Genomic DNA, 12,615 nt, shown 5'->3' on the forward strand with positions numbered 1-12,615 from the left:
CCATCTGCTCGGTGATCTTGGTTAGTGGCTCGGCCTCCACCCATTTGGAGAAATAGTCGACCGCCACCAGTAGAAACTTCCGCTGACCGGTCTCCATAGGAAATAGACCCACAATATCCATTCCCCACTGGTCGAACGGACAGGATACAGTAGCTGTTTTCATTTCCTCCGCCGGTCGGTGGGAGAAGTTGTGATACCTCTGGCAGGAAAGACACGCTGCGACGGTCCGAGCGACGTCTGCTTGCAGGGTTGACAAATAGTATCCGACCAGCAGGATCTTCCTTGCCAGTGATCGTCCGCCCGGATGCCCTCCGCACGATCCTTGATGCACTTCTTGGAGGATGTACGCCGCGTCTTGCGAGCTCACACATTTCAAAAGCGGGCGGGAGAAAGCCTTGTAGAGTTGGTCTCCAATGAGTGTGAACCGACCGGCTTTCCTTCTTAATAGCTGGGCAGCCTCCCGATCGGACGGTGTCGCACCTGAACGTAGGAACTCTATGATGGTTGTCCTCCAATCGCTTGGAAACGCTAGGCCCTCCATCCGGTCGACGTGTGCCACCAAAGATACTTGTTCAATTGGCTGCTGGATGACGACCGACATTATCGAACTTGCGAGTTTGGCTAACTCATCTGCCGCCTGGTTTTCCGCTCAGGGTATCTTCTGGATAATGACTTCTCTGAAATTGGCCTTGAGCTTTTCGAAGGCTTCAGCGTAGAGTTTGAGCCGAGCATTGTTAATCTCAAAAGTGCCTGAGAGCTGCTGGGCGGCAAGCTGAGAGTCTGAATGGAGTATTACTCGACCGACCCCTACATGCCGGGCGGCCTGCAATCCGGCTATGAGCGCCTCATACTCCGCTTCATTATTCGTGGCTCTGTAATCCAGCCGGACGGATAAGTGCATCCTTTCTTCTTGGGGAGAGAGTAATAGCACGCCAATCCCACTCCCGAGCTGAGTGGACGATCCGTCCACAAATATTTTTCACATAGCTTCGGGCTCTGGCCTTTGCACTTCGGTGATAAAATCCGCCAAGGACTACGCCTTTATCGCCGAGCGGGGTTGATACTGAATGTCAAATTTACTCAACTCCGTTGTCCATTTGATGAGCCGTCCGGATGCTTCTGGGTTCAACAACACTCTTCCCAAAGGGCTATTTGTCCGGACGATGATAGTGTGTGCCAAGAAATAGGGGCGGAGTCTCCGAGCGGCAATGACCAAGGCAAAAGCTAGTTTCTCGAGCCCAGTGTAGCGCGATTCAACATCTTTTAATATATGGCTCAAGAAATACACGGGTTCTTCTCCGCTCGCCCTCACTAATGCCGAGCCTACTGCTTGCTCGGTCGAAGATAAGTAAATACAGAGCGGCTCACCCACAGCTGGCTTGGCTAGCACAGGCAGAGAGTTAAGATATGCCTTCAGTTCTTCAAACGCCTGATCACAATCTTCATCCCAATGAAACTTAGTGGCTTTGCGCAAGATTTTAAAAAATGGGAGGCTCCGATCGGCTGTCTTTGAGATGAATCTGGACAATGCTGTTATCCGACCGGTCAAGCGCTGTACTTCCCTCAGATTTCTTGGGGGCGGCATATCTTGTAGTGCTTTCACCTTGCTGGGATTTGCCTTGATGCCCCGCTCGGTCACTATGTAGCCCAGGAAACGCCCGCCTTTTGCTCCGAACAAACACTTCTGAGGGTTCAGCTTAACTCCATACTTCCTCAACGTTCGGAAAGTCTCCTCCATGTCTTTAAAGAGATCGGTCGATCGGACGGACTTGATGAGAATATCATCGACGTACACTTCCAGATTGCGCCCGATCTGCTCCTTGAATACTTTGTTCATCAGTCTCTGATAGGTTGCCCCCGCATTCTTCAGTCCGAACGACATCACATTGTAGCAGTATGTGTCGTCGGCTGTAACGAAGCTAACCTTCTCTTGATCTTCTCGGGCGAGCGGCACTTGATGGTAGCCTTGATAGGCGTCGAGCATGCATATCAACTCGCAGCCGGCTGTGGAGTCCACTAGTTGATCGATCCAGGGTAGAGGATAAAAATCCTTAGGGCATGCTTTATTGAGATCCCGGAAATCGATGCAAACTCTCCACTTGTTGCCCAGCTTGGAAACTAGTACCACGTTTGCCAGCCAGCTCGGGAACTGAACCTCGCGTATGTGGCCGGCCTCCAGAAGCTTCTCAACCTCCGCTCAGATTATGGCATTTTGCTCGGCGCTGAAGTCCCTCTTCCTTTGCTTCACTGGCCGAGCGTCTGGTTGGACGTGGAGCTCGTGCTGCGCTATACTTGGCGAAATTTCGGGCAGCTCGTGCGTCGACCAAACGAAGACATCACAGTTTCTCTGGAGGCATTTGATCACTTCCTCTTTCTGGCTCGCCTCCAGATCGGCCGCAATGAATGTGGTGGCCTCTGATCGGGTCAGGTGAATCTGTACTTCCTCTTTTTCTTTATACACCAAAGAGGGTGGTTTCTCGGTTATGGCGTTTACCTCGATCCGTGGCACCTTCCGAGCGGAATTTAGTTCAGCTCAGACCATCTCGACGTAGCATCGCCGAGCTGCCAGCTGGTCTCCTCGCACTTCTCCCACTTTATCTTCCACCGGGAACTTGATTTTCTGGTGGAAGGTGGAGACGGCCGCTCGGAACTCGCTGACCGCCGGTCGCCCCAAGATAACGTTGTATGCTGAGGGAGAGTCGACCACTACGAAGTTTGCGGTCCACGTCCTCCTGAGCGGCTCTTCTCCTAGCGAAATAGCCAGTCAGACCTGTCCGACCGACAGAACTTCATTGCCCGTAAACCCGTAGAGGGGGGTTGTCATGGGCAGCAGCTCGGCTCGATCAATTTGTAGTTGGTCGAAGGCCTTTTTGAATATAATATTGACCGAGCTTCCTGTATCAATGAAAACGCGGTGAATAGTGTAGTTAGCTATTACCGCTTTAATGAGGAGAGCGTCGTCATGTGGCACTTCAACTCCCTCCAAATCCCTGCGTCCGAAACTGATTTCGGGCCCGCTCGCCCGTTCTTGGCTGCAGCCGACCGCGTGGATCTGAAGCTGCCTGACGCTTGCTTTCCTTGCTCTGTTGGAGTCACCTCCGGTCGGCCCACCAGCGATAATGTTGATTTCGCCTCGGGAAGTATTACTTCTATTTTCTTCTTCCCGCGCGGACGTCCTAGGCTGCTCCCTATGCCCCCGGGGATTGTCCTCACGCCTCGGAGTATGATGCCGCTCGGGAGTCTGTCTCTGTCGCCGGTCGGATACCATCCGATCGGCTTCATGATGTCATTGTCGCCTGTCGGATGATGGCGATCGGCGGCATCCACTCCAGGTAACGGGATGAGCGATCAGAGGAAGGCTTCGACAATCTCTTGTGTTATGCGTGTCGGTCCGATGTAATGAGCAGAACATGGGGGTCCATACCTTTTTCTTTGGTTTGGGACGCTCGACAGCTACCTCTTGGACATGTGACCTCGCATGGTGAGAGCGGACTGCTTCGGCCCGCGGTCCTCTGGGCGGCTCCTGGCGAGTGACAGCCTTCCGCTCGGCAGGGGCTGGCCGCTCAGTTGGAACCTCTTTTCTTCGGGCCGCCTGAGCTTCCTCCACGTTGATGTATTCATTGACCCGGTGTAACATATGATCGTAGTCTCAGGGCGGCTTCCGAATGAGCAAATGGAAGAAGTCACCGTCCACGAGGCCTTGCGTAAATGCGTTCATCATTGCCTCTGAGGTGGCCGTTGGCATGTCCATAGCCACCTGGTTGAATCGCTGGATATAAGCTCTGAGCGGCTCTCTGGGCTCTTGCTTGATGGCGAACAGGCTGACACTTGTCTTCTGATAACGCCGACTGCTTGCAAAGTGGTGGAGGAAGGCCGTGCGGAAGTCTTTGAAACTTGTAATGGATCCGTCCGGCAGCCTCCGAAACCACCGTTGAGCCGATCCCAAGAGGGTGGTAAGGAAAACCCGACACTTCACTCCATCTGTGTATTGATGAAGGGTAGCTGTGTTGTCGAACTTACCCAAATGATCGTCTGGGTCGGTGGTTCCGTTGTATTCACCGATCGCCGGGGGCACATAGTGCTTTGGCAGAGGGTCCCGCATGATGGCATCTGAGAATTGACAGTTGATCCGCTCGGGGGAGGCGTCCGCTCGGGGGGCCTTGCCTTTTCTGTTGTCTCGTATTGGTACTTCATCTGATGAAGATCCTCGATCACGATTAACTGCTGCGGCTTCAGGAGGCGTGCGGAATAGGGCCCGATGAAATGGAACCGTGGCATGCAGTACTTCCGCTCGACCCCCTGATGCTGATGTCGCTTGCTGCTCAATCCACTCGGCTTGCGACTTCTGCCTTTGTTGTTCCACAAGCTTAGCTGCTCTTATCTCGATCAGAGCGTCGAGCTCCTCTGTGGAGAGCATCACCGAGTGCGGTTGTCCAGCTTCGTCCATTGCGTCCGCTCGGATGCAGGTGCGTTCCCACAGACGGCGCCAAATTGATCCTGTCCGAACGCTGACTCAACGGACGCTGGGCACGTGGCGCTCTCCGAACTGCTGACGTGGATCTCTGACCGGACACACGAGTCTTCGGCGAACCTGCAAAGAAGTCGGGCCGGGAAGGGGTTCTCGGTGACGACCCTCCGACGCTCAAGTCAGGCAAGAGGAAGACGAGAAAGTGGCTTCGAATCCGGGAGAATGCGTACCTCCGGCGAAGTGTGAGGCCCCTTATATAGAGCTGTGAAGAGGCTCACGTACACCTACCGAGGCAAATACGTGTCCTCTAACCATACCTCAGTATGGGCATGTCAGAAGAGCTTACCTGACATCATACTGCTACAGTCCGAGCACATCTCTGATGGGACAGCGGAACCCTCTGTCGTAAGATCCTGTGTATGGCCTGGTCGTTGAGCATACCCGCAGTCAGAATATGTTCCCTTGTCCTTTTGTCTCTTCTTACCCCATGCCGAGCGTCCGGCCGGTCGGCCGTCCCCTCATGTCCGGCCGGTCGTATGTGCTGGTCCGTTCGGGAGATTCCCGGTCGTGTGCTCTGCTGACTGTTCACAGTAATGCTACTTTATGCCTTCGGCCGAGTGGGCTCCCCGATCGGCCAGGCGACCCTATTCCCCATGAGCGTTGGAGACCTGACTCCCCGTCGGGTTGTTTTTGATTCTGCTGAGATCCCGTTCGACCGACCGGTCTCCCCTTTTCCGGTCGACCGTTTGATCCTTTGACTTCACGTGACGTTGACTCCCCTCGGAAGGGGGGTCCCTGTTCTTACCGTCAGATCAATTATGTTTTTAGCCAGGTACATTGCATTTTTTAAAATTATGTTAGAATCGCATGAAAAAGGGTGGTGAATGTTGTGATTTTTTTAAAAATTCTTCTTTTTCGATTTTAAAAATGAGTACGTAGAAAAAAAAATTAAAAATAAGAATAGAACATAAACATAGGAGCTCAAATAGTTACTTGATTCAGAATTTCTGGCGACTGATTCAAAATTTCTGGCGACTCTTACTTTAAGACTCACGATCTCTCATACCGTATCAATGAGTAATCCACTACAAACCTCTTTTGGAATCGTCGAATGATAAAATAGAATACAGAAATAACAGATAAATGTAACAATCTTACACTTCCTTTTATACAGTAATTAACAACTTAATTGAAAATTTCATTACCCAACACGTGAAGAATATCGGATCGAGCTCGGTGTTAGAGAGTTTCTCAGCAGTATTCGGGCATAGTAGCATCGCAGCACAGCGGTAGGATGAAATCGGAGAAGTCGAAATCTCAAATGATCGCATATAGAAGTTCTAAACAAGTTGTATTGAATGTTTGGTCGAACAACCCTTTTATTGAGCATTGAGGGCGCCTCAAAGCTCAATGAGGGTGCTTCCAATAGCGAAAATGATCCCCAAAACTTTAGTCATGATAAGCAGCATAGTCTTTGGCTTCCATTCACTCGAGGGCATCTCCCATGCTCTCCGAGATACCTTCGAAGCACTCTGAGGCGCCTCCAGTGGTCTTCAGGGCACCTCTTGCCGTGAGAACTTTATCCTTAAAGTTCATCCATGCGATGGTGCCTTCACTGAATCTAGGGTGCCTCTGCGCCACTCTTAGGCGCCTTGATGACCCTCCGAGGTGGCTCAGATATTGTTCATCTGAGGCTTAACTTAGTTTTTGGTCCTGCAAAAGCATGTTAGACTAACAGAAAAATATTTAACCTGCAAAACAAAGTTAGCCAAATTTATAAGCATTTATTAATTAAATTATATCTTCCCGAGACCAAGATCTAACTCGGTCTCACTCAAGGTTTCCAAAATAAACCCAAAGTGAACCTATGCTTAAAGTCCCTAATTGAGACTCGTTCTCGCTAGAACACTCTACTCTAGTGACTTACCTTACTTACCATGCAGAATCGCTTGACTTACCTTTGACCCACCAGGTCTTCCTGTCAATTGTCAGGTTCGCAGACCCAACTGGACTTCAGCCAGCTGTTAGGTCCCACGGACCCAACCATGTAGGATCATAAATACGCTAGAAGGGGGGTGAATAACATTTTTTGAAAACTTGCAAATTAAAGTGAAATACGCAGCGGAAGAATAAAAGAAAGAAACTAGAAGAAGAAAGATAATCACATGCTAACACAAGTAATTTTTTACTTAGTTCGGAGCCTTTAACGACTCCAACTCCAAGGCCACACTCGTTGAGTGCTTTTGTTGGACAATCCACTAATAGTTTGAATCATTACAAAATTTAAGTACAAGAACTAAAAACAATGTTATCGACAACAGAGAAAATAAGAAGATCTTGATCGTCGATTGTCGGAAGAGATTTGCAGCGTCGTAGGAGCTTTTTTGGAGCACCACACAGGAGTGAAAGTTGTAGCAGTTGATGATTTGAAGTTGCTGGTTGAAGACCCTTATATAGGTCCATTCTGAGCGCCTGGAACCTCTCCAGACGCCTGGACCATGCTGAGGTGCTCGGCCAGTTGACGCGCTCCAACTCAGCTCCTGGATAAGTTTTTTGGTCCGGGTGTCTGGACCAACTCTGACCACCCGGACCAGCTCTAGGCGCCCGGAGTGCGGGCGCCCAGACTCCCTTTTTTCAACAGCTCCTTCCCTATAAAAAAGGGTTAATCCAGGCAGCAGAAAAAATATTTATCCTACAAAACAGAATTAGTACAACATTAATAAAATATGAGTAGTAATTAAATCCTATCTTCCCGAGATCAGGATCTAGTTAATGTCTCAACTTAGGTTTCCCAAATGGATCTAAGTTGGACCGATGCGTACAGTTCCCTCAACTGGGAATGCGTTCTCACTGGATCTCTCCTCCAGTTACTTACATTCACTTACCACTTACAGTTACTTGACTTGCCTTTGACCCACCAGGTCTTCCCACCAGTTGTCAGGTCCCGCAGACCCAACTGGACTTCGGCCGATTGTCAGGTCCCACAGACCCAACCAGACTTCCCGCCAGATATCGGGTCCCACGGACCTATCTGGGCTTCCTACCAGCTATCGGGTCCTGCGGACCTAGCTGGATTTCAGCCTGGTGTCAAGTCTTTCAGACCAGTCAACTCCTGCACACTTGGTAGAAAGGTTAAACAAACAACATATCTAACTTTAACCTATTTATTATACATCAAAATAAGATTATTAGTATAACCTGCACCAACAATCTCCCCATTTTTGATGTAATGACAACTTAGGTTAAAGTTAGAAAAAATATATAATTAAGCAAGCATTGAGTAAACTGAGTTAACATGATTTGATTTTTCTAGCCTAACCCACTATCCTTCCCCTTTGGCATACATAAAAAAAAATAATTCATGAAGCATAAATAATTAAATAAAGGTTTAGCAAAAAAGACTTTGCAAACTTAGTTTTTCAAGCAAGTTTTCAAATAATTATGTTAAGTACTTCAAAGAATTTTGAAAGCAAGGTTTTAAAAACCAACTACTTCAAATAGAAAGTGCTATCATTTGGAAGTAATGTTTTCAAATAAAAATTTTACAAAGGTAAAAACTTAGGTTCATTTTAGAGAGAAATAAATATTTTCAAGAAAATTTTACAAAGGCTTTTCAAATAATTTGGTAAAACTATTTATACAATAGTATTCAAAAGATGGCTTTGTAAAAATATTGTGAAAGAAAGTACTAGGGAAAATTTGAAAGGAGTTTCAAAATTTTACAAATGTTTGAATTTAAAAAAAAACATTTTGCAAACAATTTGAAAAAACTAATTTTTAAAATGTTTTGCAAACATTTTAAGATATCAGATTTAAAAAAATATAGCACAAAAAATACTTTTTGAAAAGATGGTACTTTTAAAAATAGTTTTCAAATATTGAAAGACAATATTAAAAACACAAATGGTGTTGAATACATACAAACAAACTAAAGTAAATGATAGTAAGCATAATGTGATAAAAATATAATCAAGTCACACATGCTAGCTGAAGTAACAGGAAACATCTAGTAACCAAAGTATACATCAAATAACATCAAGTTATGAAAATGTAGTAGAAAAATAAACTACTGAGATGACGAAGAAGAGGGGCTAGAACCCCAAGATCATAACTTGTCCATCAACTCAGTATGACGCGTCTAGTTTACCTCTTGAAGACCATATCCTGTCGAAGATCGAAGACCTCTTATCGAAGATTTGAGACCTCCTGTTGAAGATTCATCATGGATGCCTCAAGTCTAATAACTTTGTCATCTAAAGTACAAGGGACTGGAGGCGCAGGCAACCCAAAAAGATCAGCCATTAACTCATATATCTCTGCCTCCTTTCCTGGAGCTGGATCAGGTTGGGGCTGGGCTGCCGGATCAGGTGGCGGCTGGGCTGCTGGGTCAGGCTGGTGTTGAGCCTCTCTCCTCCAGGATAGGACACCCTCATCATCTATATGTACATCAGCTAAGGACATGTTCCTACCACCTACTATATTAAATTCATTTAGGGCGTTGATATCACCCGTGGTGACATCAATACCCAATGATGCTATGTTAGCGGTCATAATATGACAATAGGGCATATGTACCATCGGCTAATAGTAATACTCGCTGAATAGATGATGGTATGAAATATGTGCAAATTAATGTCTACATCTAATCTATGAGATAATGCATAAAGGAGAAATGAATGAAACGGACGGATCATGGCTATATCACGAGTAGTCAGAGGCAAAATGCATGTGACTAAGACCCTATAGAGGGTATAGTCTTGGACCCTAAGAGTGATTGATCTAGACAGGATCATAGTCAATAACGCTGACCCTCCAAAAAATATGAATATATCATATCGAGTGTGATATGTGAATAGGGATCATCAAACGGTGGATCCCTAGGGGATAGCACTGGAAAGGGCATGCAGAGGGTCGCAATCCTAAAAAGTTTTGAATAATAGTAGGGGATATCATAATATCGATGCCAACGACCCTAGTGGAATATGTAAGATCATTAACTCTAACTAAGTTGTTATAGAGTTCAACACACAAACCTATATTTACTGAACTAGAATAATAGTCAATAACCTCTATAGAGGGAATGCATGACCGCATGAAAAAATGTCTATCTAAATATCTAGAAAGCAAAGGAACATATATAGTGGAGGAAAATCTAACACTAAGCTCTTCAGTTGTAAACCTAAGGTCGGTACTAGGAGTCGAGGGGCTAGCACAAAGATTTGGTCGTTTCCTAATTAACAAAAACATCCTAAAAATGAAATGCTAAATAAAACAAAATAAAGTTTAGGATTAAAATATTACCGACGCATTGTGAATATTTATTATAGAATTGACGACCTCGGTTAATCCGTAGCGGCGACTTAAGAATCGAAAGAGAAAAACTTTTTTTAAAAAAATTCATTTTCTCTTTTTTGCTTTTGCTATAAAGCTTGGTGAGAAGCCTTTGCAAAAGAGAAAAGGGGGTGCCTGCTAGCCCCCTTATATAGGCTGGTCTGGGTGCTCGAACTGTGTCCGGGCTCTTGGATTGGGTGGTTGGGCGGGGCACTCGCTCATGGTTTGGGCCTCTAGTTTGTACCGTGGTTTATTATTATTATTATTATTATTATTATTTAAAAAAAATTGTTTGTAAACAAAATAATTTAATCTTGTTGAATGTTGAATTAAAAATTTAATTGAGTTGTTAAAAAATTAATTTAAGTTAAAAATTAATTAAGCTAAAAATTATGTTGTTTAAAAATTAATTAAGCTAAAAATTATGTTGTTTAAAAATTAATTAAGTGGTTGAAAAATTTATATTTAAGTTAAGAGAGAAATTAATTTTAGTCGTTCAAAAATTAATTTAAGTTAAAAAAATGATTGTTGAAAAATTAATTTAAGTTAAAAGTTTATTTAAGTTAATAAAAGAAATTTATTTAAGTTAAAAATTAATTATTGAGAAATTAATTTTAGTTAATTAAATAAGTTGTTTAAGAATTTAAGTTAAATAATTTAGTTTAAGTTAAAAGTTAAAATTTGATTAAGTTGTTTACAAATTAATTTGAAAAATTAATTTAAGTTTAAATTAAAAGTTAAAAATGAATTTCAAGTTAAGAAATTAATTTTAGTTAAGAAGTTAATGTAAGTAAAAAAATCAAATTAATTTTAATTGATTAAATTAAGAAATTAATTTAAGTTAAAAATTAATTTATTGTAAAGATTAATTAAGTTGTTTAATAAGTAATTAGTTAAATTGTTTAATAATTAAGTTAATAAAAAATTAATTTAAGTTAAGAATTAATTTACGGTAAAGATTAATTAAGTTGTTTAATAAGTAATTTAATTAGTTAAATTGTTTAATAATTAAGTTATTTAAAAATTAATTTAACTTAAGAATTAATTTAGGGTAAAGAATAATTAAGTTAAAAATTAATTTAAGTTAAGAATTAATTCGTGTTAAAGATTAATTAGATTGAAAGGTTATTTAAGTTATAAAAAAAAAATTAATTTATAATTTTACCTACTTAAAATTTAATTAAGAGCGATTTAACGTAAAAAAAAACTAATTTAAAAGTACTCATCTACAATTGGTCCTTAAATGACTAATCTTTGGTTACTAACCGACTATCAGAAGATAGTAGTGTTCACCAAGTTAGTCAAGTTAAATATTAATGTCCAGTTAGAATTTGCTGAAAATGATTGCTTAACTTAATTAATGTACTGCTATATCTTTCACTCAGACTTATGCTGATGTACTGATATAAGCATATGAAGTCCAAGCAAGAGGCCTACGCATCTCACGTCATTCTATGTTTTTGAATACACAATCAAAGTAAACATAGTGTATTTGTGAGATGCTCGATTCCTAAATTTATAGGAACATGCTTTCTATAGGTTCGATCTAAACTAAGGCCAAAATAATTTTTGCAACACTAATAGAAAAGAGAAAATTTTTAGAAAAAGTAAATAATTTTCCTAGAATTTGAAAAATAATCGTATAAATATCCTCTCGCTTAATCTAAGGGTTTAGTATTTATGCAAAAATGATAAATTTAAAGGAATTAATTATTGAATTTCAGATTGATTAATTAGAATTAATCATAATTTAATTTATCTAATTTAATTTAACTTTATTCATCTCACCTGTCTAAATTTTCATACAAAAAGGGATCTTATGATTTTGTGAGATGAGTTAAGTTAAATTTCAGGGTTTGATTTAACTTGTGTTAGATTCAAATTTAGCTTTGGGTTCAACAAATATCCATTCTTTGGATAAACTTCTAAGCTGTAGTGAGTCACCTAGACATCATTAGAGTAACTACGTCTTCAAAATTTTTCAAATAGTCCTATCCATTGAACTTAATAACAAAACTTTAGTCTAACCAGCTAGGATTAGTAAAAGGTAGCTTCAGCTAGTTCCACTAAGCTAAATGCATCAGGTCAAAGCCATATCTTACTACACATACATAAACATAGTTTCCCTAACCTACTATCATCCAAAACTTCTCCAGTACTATTTTTTAAGTTAGACTGTTGTCTCTTTTTGATCTAATCCTAATTACCCTGTCAGGTAAACTATTATTTTAGAGGTACTAACTAATTTGGAGCCTCCCCTGAATAATAGAACTTTTTTGTTGATTATTTTTGTAGTTATAATAAACTTGATGGTAATTTAAGTTAGCTTTGTAGTTGTTTGATTTAAATTTATTTTTTCTATTGGAGTTTGAATTGTTTGACTTCATTTTACATTTTAGGTTTAGGTTTGATTTATTTGATTTGATTTTATTCTTTAGTTTGGAATTTATCTTTAAAGGTTTATTTTGGTTGGTTTTGAATTAATAGGTTTACTTGGATTTGGTTTTAGATAATAAATTTTATTTTTAGATACATTAATTGATTGAGTCCTACTTGCATGGTTATACATGCTTTTGGAACACAGACTTTGATTAGTTTCTTATTTTGACTTACTAGAGAAATAAAAGTTTTATTTGTAGAGCTAGATTTATATCCAAGCTCAGACTTATTATATGCAATTATTTGTATTTTAAGAATTAGGTCTAAATTTTATGATCTTGTGATAAAAGTTTCTAATAATCCTTTGAGTTTGTTAATTTCACTTTTTAAGATTGTATTTTCCTCCTCAAGTTTTATTTCTTGATTTGGATTTTTAT

The sequence above is a fragment of the Zingiber officinale genome, chromosome 9A (genome assembly GCF_018446385.1).
Source record: "Zingiber officinale cultivar Zhangliang chromosome 9A, Zo_v1.1, whole genome shotgun sequence".
NCBI lineage: Eukaryota > Viridiplantae > Streptophyta > Magnoliopsida > Zingiberales > Zingiberaceae > Zingiber > Zingiber officinale.